Source organism: Acinonyx jubatus, chromosome E4, assembly GCF_027475565.1.
Source record: "Acinonyx jubatus isolate Ajub_Pintada_27869175 chromosome E4, VMU_Ajub_asm_v1.0, whole genome shotgun sequence".
Taxonomy (NCBI): Eukaryota; Metazoa; Chordata; class Mammalia; order Carnivora; family Felidae; genus Acinonyx; species Acinonyx jubatus.
The window spans coordinates 60,015,872-60,036,018 of NC_069395.1; the positions used below are offsets into that span (position 1 = coordinate 60,015,872).

Below are 20,147 nucleotides of genomic sequence, written 5' to 3' on the forward strand. Positions count from 1 at the left end.
ATATATATCTAATTATTTTCTGCACTTTAGCAGATTAATTCTCACCACTGCCATTTAATTTTTTTTAATGTGTATTATTTTTGAGAGAGAAAACGAGCAAGCAGGGGAGAGAGACAGACACACACACACACAGAATCTGAAGCAGGTTCCAGGTTCTAAGCTGAAAGCAGCAAGCTAAATACAGGACTCGAACTCACAAACCGTGAGATCCTGACCTGAGCCGAAGTCAGACACTTAACTGACTGAGCCACCCAGGTGCCCCCTTATCACTATCATTTTACGTAAGAGGCAAAAAGTATTTCTTTTTATAGAGAAAAAAAAACAAAAAGCAAAGATAACTTAAGCACGCTTGACCAAGAGAAAACACTGAAGAAAGTAAAAATGCTGAGTAGAACCGCAGAGAAATAGAGACAGAAGCAGAAGCATTGGTGCAGGGGCATGGAGCACACATAGTCAAGAAATGAGACTCATACAAAATCAAATGGTTGGCACCGACAGTCACTTTCAGAACACCTTGAAATCCCTGGACATAGTAATTACACTTACTATCCAGCCTTCATTTTGGTGAAAATCCTTTGTTGGTGGACCCCACTATGTCGTTCAAGATCGTCTCATGTACAAACATCTATCGACTTTCAAGTCTGAGAACCTCTCCTCTCTCAGGGTTGGTCCTGGCGTTTTGTTCTTTTTCCACCAGTAATTAACACAGATAATCAAGTGCATATTCCTGAGAGGTAACGGAAAGTCCTTTGGGCAGAGGTCACAAACAGAAAGATGTATGGATGCCATCACAAATTACATATAGACATTTCTCCCAGTGTTCCTAGCCAAATCCCACATTAAATAGGACTTCTGTCATAACTGCCCAGGAATTATCCTGCTTCATACATCCAGGTTAAGGATGGTAATTCTGGTGAAAAGTAAAACAAGTCGATGAAGAGTGGCTTGTAGGCCAGAGTTAGCTAAAACTGAAACAGTGCTCACCAAGTACGAAGCCTGTTGGTGGTGGTGGCGGTAGTGCTTTGTTTATTTCATTTTTTTTTATTATCATTTGTTTCTGGTGACCCTGAAAAAGCAGGACTCTGAAATGAAATACTTTATCATGCGCTTGACACCATGAAGAAAGTAAAAACCAAAATCGATAGCCTTGTAATCATATCACTACCTTCAGTGGCAAAGATAAGAAGAGTACAAACTAAATGCTTTTAATAAATAGAACAGTTACACACAAAAAGGAAAGAAAGCACAGGAAAATCTCAGTGGAAATCATGCTCTTTGCTGAGAATCATTCTGCTTTGTTTTTTGTTTTGTTTTGTTTTGTTTTTATCTTCCTCACATCAGTGGCAATTCATCTAAGAAAGACAAAAAAGACCTTTGGATCCTTTTGTTTTTTTCTCTCTCTTGATCCTTTGTAATAATTAGCAGTATCTCCTATAATACGTTATGCAAACCTCCATTACAGCGCTTTTACCATTAGATTATTTACTTCAGCACCGGTCTCTCCCAGCAGACCTAGTGTGCTTGGAGGGCTAGGGCTGTCTTAATCATTCCTTCACATCCATTCTCAGTTCCTGATACACAATACATGTTCATTGATGTTTGTTATACAACCCAACAGGCTGAAAATTTAGTTGTCTACAGGAGGGCCAAGCAAGCAAATGTAAATGAATGAAAGCCAGGTATAAGATGAACAGTGGGGTGACTGTCACTCTTAGGACCCTTTGACCCAACTAAATGGGGCAGCTGCTATTTAGATCTGACAAACCATTGGAAAGGACTTTTCTAAAGAAACTAGACATCTGAATACGTATGGGAAGATTTCCACATTTACAAATACTTTATAAGCCAAACAAAATGTGTCCACGTGGCAGATTTTGCCCATGACCACCAGTTTGCAAGGAGCATATGCTAACATACTTGGGATCAATAAATTTAATAAGAAGGAAACTTTTTTTTTTCCTTAGTGTCTGAATTTAAGGAACTATTCTCAGAGTTGTCAATAAGGTCTAATATAAACTGAACACCACCTAAAAACATCTATCTCAAACAGCCATGGCCATAAACAAAATACTGAGTTAGGCCATTCACATACAATCTCACTGGTCAAATTTCCATTCTATTCAAATCTTCAGCTTCCTCTGTGTAACGAGCTCACTGATTTGTATGTGAATCTTCATGATTTGATGGACTGACTCTGGTAAAGAGCTAGGAGACCTAGATATTTGTGATAGCAAGAGGTAGGCACTAAGTTTATATATAACTTGATTTGGGGGCACAGAAGTCTATATTTTTAAGCAGTTGGCTCATTCTGGGAGTGGAATATGTTGGATGAATAACATACACAAATATGATTTTCTTAACCTACCAATTTATTAACTCACTCAGCAAATATTCAGTGGTTGTACACTGGGTGTCAGACTCCATGCCAAGGGTGAGCACACAATGTTGAAAAAGACAAATCTGATACTAAACTTTCAAAAACTTGTACCTAAAAGCAGTGGTTCTCTGGTTCTCCAAGTTCGACACTCCTCCCCCCACCCCCAGTCCAGAAGCATTAGCATGAGCTGGGAAATTATTAGGAATGTAAATTCTTGGGGCCCACCTTAGAAACACTGGGGGTGGAGCTCAGCAATCTGTTTTACTAAGACTTTGTGGTGACTCTGATACTTCATGTCTGAGAAGCAACATTCTAGAGGACAATTTAAAAAAAATCAAATAAAAAAGGAAGTGTATTAGTTTTCTAGGGATGTCATAACAAATTACCCCAAACTTGCTGGTTTAAAACAACAAAAATTAGCCCTCTCACAGTTCCTGAGTCCAGAAGCCTGAAACCAAGTATTGGGAGGGCCATGTTCCCTCCAAAGGCTCTAAGGGAAAATGTTCCTTTTAGATCTGACATGTTCCAGTTCCTGATGGCCTCTGACATTTCTTGACTTGTGACAACATAACTCAAGTCTGCCTCTATCTTCACATGGCCTTCTTCCTGGTATATTTCTCCATGCCCTCTCCTCCTCCTGTGAAGACACCAGCCACCGTATTTGGGGCTCACCCTAAATTCAAGATGATTCCATCTCAAGATCTTTAATTATATCTGCAAAAAAAAAAAAAAAAAAAAGATCCTATTTCCAAATAAGGTCCTATTCTGTGGAAATAGCTTTTAGCTGAGTATATTTCCACCCAGGATAAATACATTGTCTAGCCTTCCTTGAGGTTAGGAGGGATCTTGTGACTAAGTTCTAACCAATACGATATAAATAAAAATGTTGTGTGACATCATCCAGGAGTCATCCATACAAATACAAGTTATAAACTTTGACTCTCCTTTTGTTTTGTTCTTACCATGACCCTGTTACCACCCAAATGTTGCTTGGACAGAGACAACCAGGGCCTTATCATAGGGTGGTATGGTAATGGGAGCTAGGAGAAGGGTGGACAACTAAAAAAAATATTGGAACAGAGCCTTGTACCACATGCCTCAAGATTTTGTGAGAGAAATAAAATGTAGGTGTCAATTTGGGGTTTCTGTTATTTGCAAATAATCCAACAGCAACCAATGTAGACTTTCAGCCATTATTAACAGGAGTTTAGATTTTACCCTACTCCTGAGATTTCACGCAGCTTATGAGAGAGTTTCAGGCACTTATGACAACAGGACCCACTTTACATTTTGTGTCCAACTTTGTGAAGAATGATGGGAAAGAGAAACAGAAGTACAGCCCATGTGGAGTATAGTGGCCTGCATAAAGATGGCAGTGATGGAGATAGGGTGAAGGGGATACATTTGTGTTATGTTTTAGAGATAAAATACAGTACTTTTTGATGAACTGGATAAGGAGACTAAAGGGAAAAAAATAAAATATTGCCTATAACTCATGTAAAATACAAAAGATATTTATTTCCATTAAATTCACTGAAAACTGAAATTTCCCTGGGGTATATAAGCCCTTATATATACAAGTCTTCTAGGTTTTCTCCACCAGGACTTGGCTGCACTAGAAGTTGCCTTTCCATTGTTCCCACTGATTACACAATCACTTCTGTGCTGTCAAGATACCTTGCTGGTTTTGTCTTCCGTTTTCTAATTCTGCCAAGTTATTAATTAAAAAAAAAAGCAAAACTTATGTGACAATCTAGAGTCCAAGGTCTCTCCCGACATTGCTGATTATGCTTTTAGATGAATGAACACACTGACTTTAATAAAGAGAATGCAACATATAAAGACTAAACTGGTAAAATAAAAAGATTTCCTATATTCAGATTTGAAATAATGAATGTACTCACAGAAAAAATAATACCCTAAAATCCAATACTTAACAAGAAGAGGAGGGCAAAGGATAAGATATGGTTATTGGAATTTGCACCTTTATATATATAACGTTGCCTCTCCTTGAGCATGAGCTAAACCTGAGAATACGGAAAATGTGATGGGATGTCACTCCCATGATTGTGTTAGGCTATATCACAAAGCTTAAGGAATTTTTCAGATATAGTTAAAGTCCCTATTGAGTTCATCAAAACAGAGATTATCCTATAGGGACTTGACCCTTTAAAAGCATCTAGAGGTCAGAGACTTGAAGAAGCAAATGCTCTCTCTCCATTGCTGGCTTGGAAGAAGCAAACTACCATGAGTTACACAGCTGAGAGGAAGTGAATGGTGCAAATTTCCTTAAGGAACTTAGAAGCAGATCCCTCCCTAGTTGAGCCTTCGGGTAACAATGCAGCATGGCTGACATCCTGATTTTGCTTTTGTGAGCCACTGAGCAGAGGAACCGGTTAAGCTTTCCCCAGACTCCTGACTTTTGAACCCACAGAAACTGGGAGATAATAAGTGGGTGTTGTTTTAAGTCACTAGGACATTTGTAGTAATTTGTTCTGCAGCTATAGAAAACTATACATATACACACACGTGTATGCTAAATATGTTCATATATAAATATAAAACTATATATACATAAAAAACTATATACACATATATATGCATATATATGTATATACTCCTTGATTTTATGCTCTTTAAGAAAATCAAGAGTCTTGGGGCACTTGGGTGGCTTTGTTGGTTAAGTGGCTGGCTTTAGCCCAGGTCATGATCTCACGGTTCATGAGTTTGAGCCCCACATTGGGCTCTCTGCTGTCAGCACAGAGCCTGCTCCAGATACTCTGTCTCCCCATTTCTCTGTGCCTCCCCTGCTCATGCTTGCTCTCTCTCAAAAACTAAATAAGCATTAAAAAATTTAAAAACAAGAAAATCAAGAGTCTTTTTCATCCAAATGTGCGTGTGAATGTGACAATGTATGTATATATGTAAATGTGTGCTTCTTTAGGCATTAGCTCAGCTGAGAATAGGTAACTGCAGCAATAAAGAATACATCCAAATCTCAACTGGTCTCTTAGTGACATCCCTAATGAAATTCTGCAATGACTCTATTGGACAGTTGCGATGTGGCTCCCACTTCAGAGATGCTCATCAGCATGAGGGGAACCACCAAGGCAGCTAACTAATACAAACAATAGCAGTATCCTCACATACAGGTTTTCTGGAATTTGCTTGACAGCTAACCCTTCTCACAAAGTGTGTCAGGGGCACCATTTATACTTCAGTAAATACTTGTGTTTTTCTTAGTATCCAAAGACTGGAAATAATGAATAAACTTGAATAAACTTCATTTTCATTTATATTCCTTTCTCTTTTGCCTACCTCCCTTTTATTAGTCACATGGATAATGTCCTAAAAATGTCATTTTAGAAGTGAAACTTTAGGGGCACCTTGGTGGCTCAGTTGGTTAAGCATGTGAGTCTTGATTTCGGCTCAGGTCATGATCTCATGGTTTGTGAGATCGAGCCCTGTGATCCAGCTCTGTGTTGACAGTGCGGAGTCTGCTTAGGATTCTCTCTCTCCCTCTCTCTCTGCGCCTCCCGTGCTTACTCTCTTTCTTTCTCTCAAAATAAATAAACTTAAAACAAAATGTGAAGTAATCCATTTCATTTTTTTATCAAAACCAATTATCTTTTAATATATTTTGATTCTAGACAACTTTGCAGTCAGCCTGAAAAGATGTGTTTATTTACATTTATTTTATTTTAATTTTAAGATACTTATTTATTTACTTACTTACTTACTTACTTACTTACTTATTTTAAGTAGGCTCCATGCCCAACATGGGGCGTAAACTCATGACCCTCAGATCAAGAGTCTCATGCTCCACTGACTGAGCCAGCCAGGCCACCCCTACAAACATTTATTTTAAACTTACTATGTATGTGAAGCACTGCAGTGTGAGGTATGAAGTTTATGATTCCTGCCCCAGTTTACCATGTCATTGAGGAAGAGTCAGGCTGGCAGAGTGATTGCACAATGACAAGGGGGGCCGGTGTTCAACAGGCAGATGAAGATCATAGTGGCTGTGCCTGTGAAGTAGGGAAAGTTTCACTCTACCATTGTAGCACAGATAGAGAACCACTCCAGTTCCAAGAGGGAATTATTTATTTTGCATTTTACATAAATCAATATTACTCTTAACAGGCTTAGATTCCTATTTTCTCCTGTAAATCTGATCTCACCCAAGCTTACAGAGCACTCAAGATTAGAAGCCATAATGTCATTTTTTTTTAGGATGTTGAGAAGTGACAGGTGATAGGAATAACCTAATTAGGTGAGCAAAGCACTCTGGGGCCATTGGATGTAGAAGCCATCAATTCTACAAATTTTAATAATCAAGAACAAAATTATGGTTTTGTAGCCCACTTTGTAATAATAGCCATGAGTCATTAAAGTGAGGTTAAATTATGTTCATTATGTTCTATTTAATAAAGGAAAGAAACATGTACTGTGTTAAATGTTCCCATCAAATTAGTTATTTTTAATGCTACCTAAATAGGTGAATGCCTTGAAATTTCATTCATCAAATATGTCATTTTCTCATAATGCTGGAAAAATCAAATGCTACCATACTAAGTAAAGCATCACATTACATTTGAATAGAGTTATTAATAGTTTCCAAAATTTTTCCTCATTTTTCACCATAATCCCATAAATCAGAGGTAATTCCCCTTGTGCCAATGACTCATTTGAGATGCAACCACTTAATCTTAGTCAAGTCAAGGACTCCGTCCTTTTAACTCCTATTAATGTTCCTTTATTTACCCATCCATTCACTCAGCACATGCTTATTGAGCATTAATATGACCCACAGTTCCATGAAATAAAATATCAGAAAGCTTAATTATGAATGTAAGTCCACAATTATAATATGACATGATTCAAAAATTCTCTGGAGTTTGGTTTGATAAGTAGGTTCTAGAGTTTTTAAATTATAATATCTTTCATGGAGCTACATATGGGAATACCTTGGGTATTTTGGGAAATGGATTATTTCTATACTTAATTCACAAGTGACATATGCAAATGAAATAGGAAGGATTCTAGCTTTCTCTGAATGCTCTTCAGATAATTAGTTAATTTAAACAACTTTGTAATGTTTTGTTAATCAGTAGGAGAAAAAAATTCAGTCAAGCTAATGCCTCTGTAGGGGCATCTGGGTGGCTAAGTGGGTTAAGTGTCTGATTCTTGATTTCAGTTCAGGTCATGATCTCACAAGTTCATGAGTTTGAGCTCTGCATTGGGCTCTGTGCTGACAATGTGGAGCTTGCTTAGGAGTCTCTCTTTCCCTCTCTGTTACTTCAATCTTTCTCAAAAAGAAATAAATAAACATTAAAAAAAAAGCTAATGCATCTGTAGACAAATGGATTAACTATATGTTTCTTTTTCAATGGATTTCTTTCGATAATATGTAGATTAGTGTATGTACTCTTCTTGAAATATCCCACTTAGCAACCAAGTTAAGAAGCGCATTTAACAAGTAGAAAATTGTGAAGTAGAAAGCTCAACTGAACTGATTTCATTTGAGCCCTTAGCAAACTAGGATTTCTCCAATAGGACTCAGCTGTACCAGAAGCTGCTTTTCCATTGTTTCCACTGATTATGCAATCACTTCTGTTCTGTCAAGATACTTGTTGGTTTTGTCGTCTGTTTTCTGATTCTGCCAAGTTAGTAATTCAAAAAAAAGACACAGCTATGTGACAATCTAGAGTCCAAAAGTCTTTCCTAACATCGCTGATTATGCTTTTGTATGAATGAACACATTAACTTTGACAGGAGAAGGTGAAATATAATGATTAAAATGGTAAAATAAAAAGATGTATTATATGCAGATCTGAAATGATGACATTCATTCACAGAAAAAAATAATATATTAAAATCCAATACTTAACAAGAAGAGGAGGGCAAAGAATGGGTACAGTTAATGGAATTTGTGTGTGTGTGTGTGTGTGTGTGTGTGTGTGTGTGTGTGTGTTTAACTCACTGACCAAAACTAAGGTACTACCCATAGTTTAATGCTATATGGACAACAAATTGGACTCACATTAGAATTAGCCAGCCTCTGAACTGACAATCCAAGGACAAAGCAAATCTGGTTGTCTGAACTCAGCTTTGGTTTCTATGTCAGTTAATTTGCTGTTGACTTTGAAAACTTTAAATTGTTGCCATCCTCAAACCTTGAGAAATGAGTCATCTGTTTCTGTCAAATGGATAAGGACAAAATCAGCAGGGCAATTTTATTTTCAAAGTTCAGAGACAACACAATAAACACTAGAGATTGTTTACCAGTAACTGTGCTATTGTTTTTGTTTTTGTTGTGAGGTTTTTTTATTTTCCAGAATTCACAATACTCCTTTAAAGAATACAAAAGGCAAGCAACTTTAAGAATACAAGTAACAGGGTGCTGGGTGGCTCAGTTGGTTAAGCACCTGACTCTTGATTTCGGCTCAGGTCATGATCTCACTGTTTGTAAGTCCCAAAGGCAGGGCTCAAATTTAGGAACCGTGAGTGCAGAGCCTGCTTGGGATTATCTCTCTCTCCCTCTCTCTCAGGCCCTCCTTAGCTCATATATGCACATGCTCTCTGTATCAAAATAAATAAATAAACTTTAAAAGAAAAAAAAAAGAATACATGTAACAATCAGGCATTCTTTCTGTCAAATTATTGCAATAAACCAAAGCCAACGAATTTGCTTGGTATAACTTGGTATATTTGCTTGGTATTTGCCCTAGAAAGGGAAGCATAAATAGGCCAATGCCATTTTTTCCCTTAGAGATTATTAGACCATCTTGTATCTTAAATGCAACTTCCAAATTATATTCCTTGTAATAAAGCATACATGATGACTACAATTATCTTCATTTTTCAGTTTAATAACTGAAGCTCAGAAATTTTGTTTCCCTTGGCAAAAATCACCATTCCTATGGGGCAGATGTAGGATTTGAACCACAGCATGGATTACACCCCAGGCCTCTACTATTATTAATAAGCTCATTTCATCAGTGAATTTGGATACTTTCATTCCCTGACTCTTCCTTTCCTTTTCTGTACAAAGAAATAACTATGCCTATCTTACTTAGGTTATAGGGTTGTTATGAATGTCAAGTATCATAATGTATAGAAATAAGTTCCTAAAAGGAACTTAACAGCCAGGAGGTTTTACTTCAAAGCATACAGAAAGTATGGTTGATTTATCTGAGAGAAAAGTGTGATTTGGCTTTAGGTTAGTTACTTTTATGGTAATTTGAAATTACAGTTTTTGTCTCCTACCCACCCCCCAACCCCCACCACTACTCTTCCACCAGCCAAGCTAGAAAAGCCCAGTTTTACAGTCAGACATACTGCTTGAGGGAGTAATAGGCCACAGTGGTCCACATTCCCATCCTCCCACAGCACACGCAGCCAAAACACCTACTCATATTTATCCTGGAGGAAGGTTGAGTGAGAAAATACTATGCATGTTTCTGAGTCAGTTTTAACCTAACACCCACAGGATACAGAGGTTGACTCTTTTAAGGATGCAAATTATTCCCAAGTGTGTTGACTTCATATGTTCAAGGGGAGTTCCAGCACTTGCTACCTAACTTCAAGTCTGCTGAAGGGAAACCAATGAAAACTATAAACTTTTTTTTCCATATTTTTCAATCCTTTTTCAGGACTACATTAGGGACCTTCCCAATATGTGTGGTGATCTTAAGAAACTAGTGAGATAGCATCCAATTTTTAAATAAAATGGTGAGCTTGGGGCATTACCTCAGGCACCACGTTGAGAAAACTTAAAATCTGACATGGAAGCATCTCATCCCTTTAGCTATGTTCCACAAAAACTATGCTCCAATCAGAGACAGAAAGCAAGGGCAACTTGAGGATAGCAAATCTTTGATTTGGCCAAATTTACTTGGCAGATTTGTGTAAGTTTATTTTATTCCCAATATCAGGTAAGACACTGATCTGTTCAGAGCCACAGAATTAGAGTGAGTCATTAATACTGACGAGAACACAATGTACTGAACGGCACACCCAAGGGACACTTTTATTTTTAAGATCTCAACTCAGCCATCCTTTTTGCCAGGCACTGGGCCAAGAGCTTTGTATGAAGTATTTTCATCAATCCTTACGACATTATTATATGGGGCTATCACTGATTCCTATTTTGTACATCAAGAAAACCACTAGTTGGTGGTGGATCCAAAGCTAGAACACACCACACTCGAGCTGTTTTCAAAAGGTAAGCCAAAAGTAGTTACACGAGGGCAACTCCTTCCTTCTCCTCCACACTTTTGTGGTCAACAGGAAGAGGACTTCTATCAGGGGTGGTTCCGTGAACTGTGAATAACAAATTATGGAGTTCTTTTTAGTGTATTTGAAAGGGAAAATCTGGGGCACCTGGGTGGCTCAGTTGGTTGTCAGACTCTTAGTTTTGACTCAGGTCGTGATCTTATGGTTTATGGGATCAAGCCCCAAGTCGAGCTCTGTGCTGACATCTCTGAGCCTGCTTGGGATTCTCTCTCCCCTTCTCTCTGCCCCTCCCCCACTTGAGCTCCTTCTCAAAATAAATAAATAAACATTAAAAAAAAAAAAGAAAGAGAAAATGTTTCCCATATGTTTCTGGACTCTAATTTACAGAAAATATCGGAAGGAAGATGCATGAGAAAAAGAAGGCATTCTTGTCTCCTGTTACACATTAGTAGCTTGTAAGATTCTCTAGCAACTTTATACCATCACTGCAAGCAAACTAGAGAACAAAGGAGAGGGAAACTAGTTAGGTGCTACAGCAGAGACACTTTGGTCATCCCCAGTTTGGTGGGGATCCATCTAGCTCTCTGAGTGAGCACTGGATTTCTCACTCACTGCTTGTTGGGTAGTCTCCCATACTCCACAGGTGCAGAAGAAGTCCTCCTCAGAGGGAAGGCCAGGCTTTGGTCCAAGGTTAATGAGTTTTCACCGACCTCAAAGTGCCTGCGATCTAAGAAGAAAAGTGGATGGTACAACAATGGCAGAATGCTAGCAGTTTGTGATAGGTACCATAAGAGGGCCATAGAGAAATGTGAGAATTCAGAGAAAGGAGTGTGCCAAGCCATGTGCTGGCAGGAATCCGTGACAGAGGAGGCAGAGAGGCGTACGCTGTCTGTAAATTTAAACATGGAAAGACCAGATGCCTAAGAAGGTTGACTAATTTAGCGAGGAGGGGATAGTTGGGGAGGACGAAAAAGAGGGCACTCCAGGAGGAAAGAGCAGCTATAAACAAACTATTGAAACAGGAATGTATGTGTCCATTTCAGTGACCCATTTGCTAAGAGAAATAGTGGATATATAAGAATAACTAACATTTAAACAACAGCAATTCTTTACTAGGAATTATCCTAAGTGGTTTACATGCAATTATCTTATTTAGTCTGTGCTATAGAGTATGTTCTGTCAACATTAAGGCAAGAACCATCACTATTGCCACTTACAATAGGACCTTAGACTCACTGAAGTTAACTGGCCAAGAACCACCAGGCAGCCTGGCCCGGCTTCCTTTGTTATTCTGCTGTCCTTTGAAGCAAAGATATGAGAGATAAGGTTGGGAAGAGGTCACAGGCTAAAGTCAGAAGCCCTTGGATATTATCCTAAGATAAGATATGTAAGCAACAGAAAGACTTGAAATTTTTTATCCAGGAGTTGGTATCAGAGATGAGCTTTGGAAAGATTAAAGCTTCCCAGAATACTGTTTTAAAACTTGGATTCTTAGTCTGTTTACTTGTTTACAAGCTTATCTCAAGGATGGAGGAAAATTTTTTAGTCATTTTTGGGTCAGTATCTTTCAAGTGCTCATTTCACCCTCCCCTACCTCTGAACTAACATTAAGCACCTAGAAGAGTCAGATCAATTTTTCTAACTGGCTGAGGATTATAAACTGAGGAGTAGTAAATGAGGGTCTGAGATTGTGCTCAACCAATGGGGCAGGAAACAGGGCACTGAGGCTTGTATTTTACATAAAGACACAAAGGAGCTGTACTTCAGGTAGTCAAAGCTCACTCATTGTGCAGTCTCCCCATTATAGGATACAGTGAGTCTTGGATATGACCAACTATACTATCAATTTTATGAGCAAAATAGCTTCTACTCTGAAGCCTTATGACCTGAGAGAAACCCAGGAGAGTGAAGCCCTATGGCAGGCTCCTCTGTAGCCTAATGTGGGGATTCCCTCCTCTGAGTAATACTGAGATTGGGCATGAAGCAATCTCCAGAAAAAGAAATCTATGCATCTCTGCATTTCAGGTTGTAAGACAGTGATGAGTAAAATTGACATATCACTAACTCACCAAACTGAGAAGGCCTTTGAGGGCACACACAGAGCTAAGTGATTTACAAACACTGTTTGACTGACTTGGACAAAACATCAGATGACTATATGGATAAGTGCATAGTCTCAAGGGGTTTCTCTTCTAATGCAGGGAGAAAGACAACTGTAACAGTCAGTAAAGAGAAAAAGAAAGGGGCTCTGAAAGAAAATCATATCATGTCATAAAGTAACCAAGTGGAAGCCTATATCCTAGCACTGGCCATGGCAACACATGAACCAGCAGTGACAAGGAGTCAGCGTGCAAAGGGCTGATGCAGAGGGAAGAGCAATTACAATGGTACTGAGGTGGGAACACCTCCATTTATTCATACCAGATGTTTGGAATCACAGAAATAAACTTTTTATTCATCGCCATCTCGACTATAATTTGTGCAACTGCTATACATCCTACTGTAGGATTGATATGCACCCAAAGGAGCTGTATCTCTTCAGTGCTCACTGGGTAGAATTATGAAGGTGCCTACTCCATTGTAGCTCAGCCTGAAGCTCACATGCTAATTACCTCCCACCATGCTGCTTCAGGGGCCACATGTCTACTGCCGTAAGCTTTAGGAGGGTGGAAACATGCCTGATATGTTCACATATACAGTCTTAGGATTTAACAAATGTCTACTATTTTTTATATTCTCAAAAACATTGGTTGATGAGATGATTTATGATCAGTTAATGTTATGAGTCACTGTAGTACCAAATTTGGGCAAGTAAAGGCTATTATCACTCCCACTTGACATATTGGAACAAGGAGGCCACAACTAAGCACAGTGCCAAAGGCAGGTAACTCCCATTCCAGATGCAAAGGCCTTCCATTATTCATAATACTACTGCATATTAAATCTCCACAAACACATGATTCATTACCACACAGATTCAGATGGACAACATGTGATCCACAGTTTCCCTCAACATAGTAATTACCAAAAGAAGCTCTAATGATTCGTAGTCTTCCTAAAAAGCATGTTATTCCAGTTCTCCACCAACTTCCAGAAAAACATGAAAATATGACAGTTTTTTGATTCACAAGAATTTGCCTCGGGTTTCTTTTTATATGGTGTATTGTTAGTACAATTCAGTTTTAGGGATAGGTTAACTGGCAAATATACATTAAATCATACTCATAAGATACACTCTAATAGGTACTATCAGAAAAGTAAGATACACATATACATATACATTTCCTGACCTCCAGGGGTCCTAAAATCTAGTCAAGGAGATGCCTTTCATTATATGAAATAGTAAATAATAATCTAACATTACAATAAAAGGGAATTGATAAAATGTTATGAGGTCACATACGATTCACAGTCATCCACCCATCAGGGTGGTTCAGATATAAGGTGGGTAAGAATCTTTAGTAGAATTTTTGGTAAATACAGAAAGTGAAAAATAAACACAGTAACATAAAGTGTGTATGTGCGTATACATGTGGTTTGTTCTCCCTTAAAAGAAAAATTAGTTCCAGAGCATCAACTTTAAGAAACCCAACTCGATACCCGTTCTTGTTGCATGGCAACCACAAAGAAGCGCAATGCTGCAAGGAAATCTCTAGAGAATAGCTTGGGCGTGGAACAATGTTTCCAAACAGAGAATAAGGTTTCTGTCTCTATAATCCCTCCTCTATTACAGTAACACCTCATTTGAGAAGCAGCATGCCATTGTAGAAAATCAGGAGTCAAAAGGGCTTGAAGTCGGAGTTTCCTGACTCTGCTACCAACTTGACGTCTGTCCTTTCCACCACCATCCTGGAGAGAGCTGCATGGACACAGGGAGTCAGGAGCTCTCTCCAGCTCTGCAGTCAGACACATCTGCCACTCGCTTTTTGTATAATCCCAGGCAGGTCATTCCGCTTTCACAGATTATATATTTTTTCATCTATAAATTGGGAAGAACAGTACCTCTGTAAACTGAAATGCATGTTACTAAGTGAAAGAAGGTTACATCTGAAAAGGTTACATACTATGTGATTCCAACTACGCGACATTCCAGAGAAGACAAAACTCAGGGGACAGTAAAAAGACAAGTGGTTTCCATGGGTCAGAGGCTGAGATGAATAGATACAGTACAGGGGGTGTTTTTAGGGCAGTGAAGCCATTCTATATAATACCATAATTGTAGACAAATGTCATTATGCATTTGTTCAAACACATACAATGTACAAGAGTGAACTCTAATGTAAACTATGGACTTTGGGTATTTATGACAGGACAACGTGCATTCATCGACTGTAACAAATGCACCACTCTGGTAGAGAATGTTAATAATGTAGGAGGCTATATGTGTGTATGGGGACAGGGAGAATATAGGAAATTTCTGTACCTTACTCTAAATTTTGCTGTGAATCTAAGACGGCTTTGAAAACTAAAGTCTATTTAAAACAAATAATAGTACCTCTAACACACAGTATTGAGAATTAAATGAGATAAAACTTAGCACAGAACCTGCCAGGTAGCCAGTGTTCAATAAATATCAGCTATTACTTGATCTTGTTTCTTAGCCTATAAGTCAAAAGTCGCTGATTGCGGTGAAAAGTCAGAACTGCTACAAGAAGACATACTGATGGTGAAAACATGTTACGGGAGAACACAGAAGAATAATGGGAAGAAGCATAAGAATTCTGAAGGAATGTTGTGTGGAGCCTGTACAGTAAGGACACAGTGCCCTGCATCTTAGCTGACCAGCGAGGATTAGCACATCATGGCAATACAATCAACAGCACTGGCAGGTAAGAAAAGCAGGGTTGGAAATTCTCACTCTCCTTCAATCCCAGGATTTGGGGACTCTGACTAAATCACTGCATTACCCTGAGCTGGGTCCCTGCCATCAGCACCAGCAACAGGATCGGCTCAGCTCCTGTCCGCTGCATGTCAGCTTACAGGACTAGGACCTTCCTGGCATGGGCCATCCTGTTGCAAAAAGCTAAGTAAGCCCCACAGAAATCCATTTGTCACAGCAATGAGTGATGACCAATTTCTTCAACTATAAAAAAGGAGACAATATGCGTCTCACAAAGCAGTGGAGAGAATTGAATGAAATGATGCATATAAATCATTTAACACACACTCCCAGCATATAATAGATGCTACATCCGTGTTGGTATGGATAGGAATGCTTTCTAAATGACAGCTCACAGTGACTTTCAGGTGTCAGCACAGAGCTACATTTGCTGCTATTCTGACCTTGGTATTGTGTCTCTGCTTTGAAAACTGAGTTTGCATCACATTCCTGGGCCTTAGTTTTCCAGATCTTATGAACAAGCTGCTTTGTAACATAGCACCTGGCACATTTAGGTTCCCAGAAATGTCTTTTGAAGAAAGGAATGGGTAAGTGTATGCATAACATGCTCTAGTCCCCGTTCACTTACCTTCATTTTAATAACCCTCTGCTAGCATTTGATCCCTGCCATGTCCCTTATCTAGTCTCTTATCTAAAACCTGAAGCCCAGACTCAAAACTGAGTCTGATGGCCAAGCCCTTCTCTCTGTTAGAGAGCACCCAAAGTCCACATGCCTTACTGCTTGGACATACAAGTAAATCATGTTCCAGCTTCCCAGTCTTTGGACTTCACACATGTGTCTGTTACACTATCAGCAACTTGCAGTATGATTTGGGTGTGTGCTATCTGTGGTATTTCGTTTGCACTGTCGGCACTTACAAAAGGCTCAGCCCAGCTACCTTCATTCACTCCATCTCAGCAAAGAGGACTAGGATCTTTCTGGTCTGGCCCATCCTGTTGCAAATAACTAAATATGTCCTGTGGATGCCCCAAGTACAGTACCCAAACTCCATTTGTCACAGCTGTAATGACCCCTGGAATTCAGCAATCTAAGTATGTGTGGAAGACAGGTGAGTCAGGCCTGCAGTTAGTCTATCAACATATGGTATCAAAAAGTCTCCTGGCAGGGAAAATCTCTCTCAAGAAAGGAGCTAAGCTGGGTTAAGTACAAAGCCAAACTGTAGACAAGAGGACTGATTCTATGAGTTCAAATCTGTCCTCCAGTCTAGTCCTCCCATAATTCCTGTCTGAATTTTGTCAGGAAGTGGGAAGGAGAGATTATGTGTAGAAAAACATGGGAATACACCAGCGAACTATATGCAAACCATGTGGAAAAGTGGAGCATTAATGAAAAAGAGCATTCTTTCTACTTCTGTATGGCCTTGGCACATGAAGGACATCAAAGAACCTGACATCCCATAGGCATCTTCAAACCAAAGCACATCTGTGGCTTCATTCAAGAAAGAGACAGAAATAGCTAGAAGCGGTAGTGTTGCCTACTTGAAGCAGGTGGACAGAGCACTGGATGATGGGAGTGAAGAGCTACCCACTGGCAGTAACTCACCTCTAAGGATTTTAAGTATGTCAACAGAGAAGGGATAAGCACAGAAATAATGGATGTCATCTAGTACCTGACTGGACAATTTGTGCACTCAAAGATTATAAACAGGGTGGTTAATTAATCAGCAAAAAAATATATTGAGTGAAGTATCCTGCTAAGGATCAGACTCCATCATTATTAAGTGAGGTCAACACCCAAGAACATATAAATTACCTAACCACTTTGTTGAAAATATCAGAAAATTATATGAGTTTATTCATCTACTTATCTAAAAGCAATCCCTAAAACACAACCACAGGTCAGGTTGCTATGACAAACAATCGAGAAGCATATGGTTAAGTTTTTCTCAGAAGTTCATAGATATATCAAAAATCATAGAATTTCAGATGTCATTATAGAGATGTGATTGAAGAGCTATGGAAGCCCAGATTAATCTACTAGGAAAAAAGGAGTTCATAGAAATTTGGATGAGAAAGCAACCTTTAATTTGGATATTCCCAAATACAATAAAAGAGAAAGAAAATGTTGTGCAGGTGCATTTTTATAGGAGACTGGGCTCTAAAGTAAATATATAAGAAAAAAATCAATACAGTAAAATTTATCCTTGTATATTCCTGAAATCATCCATGAAGTACACATGGATTTGAGTCTACAATCCCGTAGAATTTTTAACTTTAAAGTCTGAGAACCACCAAGTCAATCTAAAGGACAGAATGAAAGAAACCATGTGTACATGGTCTATGCATGAAAATAATTCTGCTTTTAAAGTAACTTCTTAAAGAGGAATCAAGAGATAATTCTATTGTTTCTTTCTCTGTAGAATTTACCCGATCTTAACATGAAGTCTCTATGATCGCTTAAAACAGAGCTTCAAAATTCATGAAGCAAAAAACTAATAAAACTGAAAGAAGAAATTTTAAAATCCAAAATTGTAGATGGAGATTTCAACATTTCTTTCTCTGTAATCAATATAACAAAGAGGAAATAAGTAAGAATACAGAAAACTTGATCAATGGTACCAACCAAGCTGACAAAGGTGATATGCACATTCTTCCTAAGTGTATTTGGGACACTCATCAAATGGACCATATTCTGGGCATAAAACAAACATTAAGAAATCATAAAAATTAGAACCATACAAATTACTTAACCATAGTAAAATTAAACTAGAAACCAGGAATAGAAAGATAGCTGGAAAATCCCCCATGTTTTGAAATTAAAAACATGCTTCTAGATAACTATGAACCACCACCAACAAAAAAAAAGTCACATGGAAAACTAGAAAATATTTTGAGTTGAATGAAAATGAAAACCCAACATATTAAATATTGTGGGATGTATCCAAGACATTGCTTAGGGGAAAATTCATAGCATTAAGCACATAAATTAAGAAAAAAAATCCAAGTTTCCATCTTAAAAGGTGGGAAAAGAAGAACAAATTAAACCCAAAACAAAGAGAAGTAAGGAAATATATTTAAGAGGATAAACCAGTGGAATCAAAAGCAGAAAACCAATAGAGAATATCAAAGGTTGATTTTTCAAAAAAAAAAAATCAATAAAATTGACAAACGTTAGTTTGATCAAGAGAAAAAAGAGAAGAAACAAATCACCAATATCGGGGATAGTAAAAGGGACCATCACTATAAAATCCTACAAATATTGAAAGAAAATAAACAGATGTTAATAACTAGATGTTAAATCACTCTTACCTACTCAAAAAACTTTTGTGCTCATCTAAAAACCTGTTCATGAAAGCCTATAGAGAATCTATTCATAATTCAAAAATCTAGAAACAAGCCAAAGACTCTTCATCAGGTGAAAAGAGAAACAATGGCATCCACAAAATACAATATGACTCAGCAATAAAAATGGATAGAAAGAATACTGATATATGCAATACCATGAACGAATTTCAAATGTGTTACACTAAGTGTAAGAAGACACATTCAAAAGGCTTTATGATATATGATTCCATCTAAGATATATGATTCCATCTATAAAGGCAAAAATATAGGGACAGAAAACAGATCAAACGTTTCCAAGGAATGGGAGAGGTGAGAAGTACTGACTAGAGCAGGATAGTATGAAGGAATCTTGGGGGATGATGGAATAGTTCGTTATCTTGATTGTGATGGTGGTTATGTCACTGTATTTGACAAAACTCATGTAACTTTAATGCAAAAAAAAAGTAAATTTTATTGTTTAGGAAAAACGTGAATAAAACACTACCTGTGACCTTACTGCATATTTTGTGATTTGTCTGTTACTTTGAATTAAAACAAAACAGTGGAGTTGCATCTTGGCAAAGGTCAAGTTCCAAAGTCAGTGATAAGTTAAATATAGGTGTAAAAATAACCACATGCATTGCAGACAGACTCCCATTAAAAACTGTTAAATTTTTAAAAAGTCATATTTTTAAAATTTTCTTTGAAGTGAAATTTAAAATTCACCCCATATAGGTATATAATTCAATTATTTTAGGAACATATATAGTGTGCAAACATCACCAGGATTCAGTTTTATAGCATTTCCACCATCCCAAATGATTTGCTTGTGCTTATTTGAAATCAATAACCAATCCCCACCCAATCGTAGGCAACTGCTAATGTACTTTCTGTGTCTTTAAATGTTTTTTCTAGTCATTTCATACAAATTATATCATACAGTATTTGTTCTGCTGTGTTTGTCTTCATTCAGTTTATATAATTTTTCTTAGTTCACCCATGTTGTTAACATGTACCAGTAGACTGTCTCTCTCTCTCTCTCTCTCTCTCTCTCTCTTTTTTTTCCACATAGCACTATTGCATCAATATACCTACCACATTTTGTTGGGACAACTGGGTGCCTCAGTCAGTTAAGCGTCCAACTCTTGATTTTGGTCCCAGTCATGATCTCACAGTTGGTGAGATCGAGCTCCACATCAGTCTCCATGCATCAGCACAGAGCCTGCTGGGGATTCTCTCTCACCTTCTCTCTCTGCCCCTCCTCCATGTGCACACATGCACATTCTCTCTCTCTCTCTCTCAAAATAAATAAATAAACTTAAGAAAAATATATACCACATTTTCTAGATCTATTACCAGCTAATGGAC

General features: G+C 38.0%; 1 protein-coding gene across 10 annotated transcripts in view; it reads right to left on the reverse strand.

Moving 5' to 3' along the window:
• The window catches only part of RGS7 (regulator of G protein signaling 7), a 498,690-nt gene that overhangs the window by 318,871 nt on the left and 159,672 nt on the right, over positions 1–20,147 (reverse strand). The window contains exon 2 of one of the 10 annotated variants that reach the window (XM_053209418.1): positions 11,228–11,342. The exons of 8 other annotated variants lie outside the window; for them this stretch is intronic. The gene's annotated coding sequence lies outside the window, so the exon portion shown is untranslated. Of the gene's footprint in view, positions 1–546; positions 728–11,227; positions 11,343–20,147 lie in introns of those variants that run through there. One more of the 10 variants, XM_053209419.1, reaches the window with a different exon arrangement.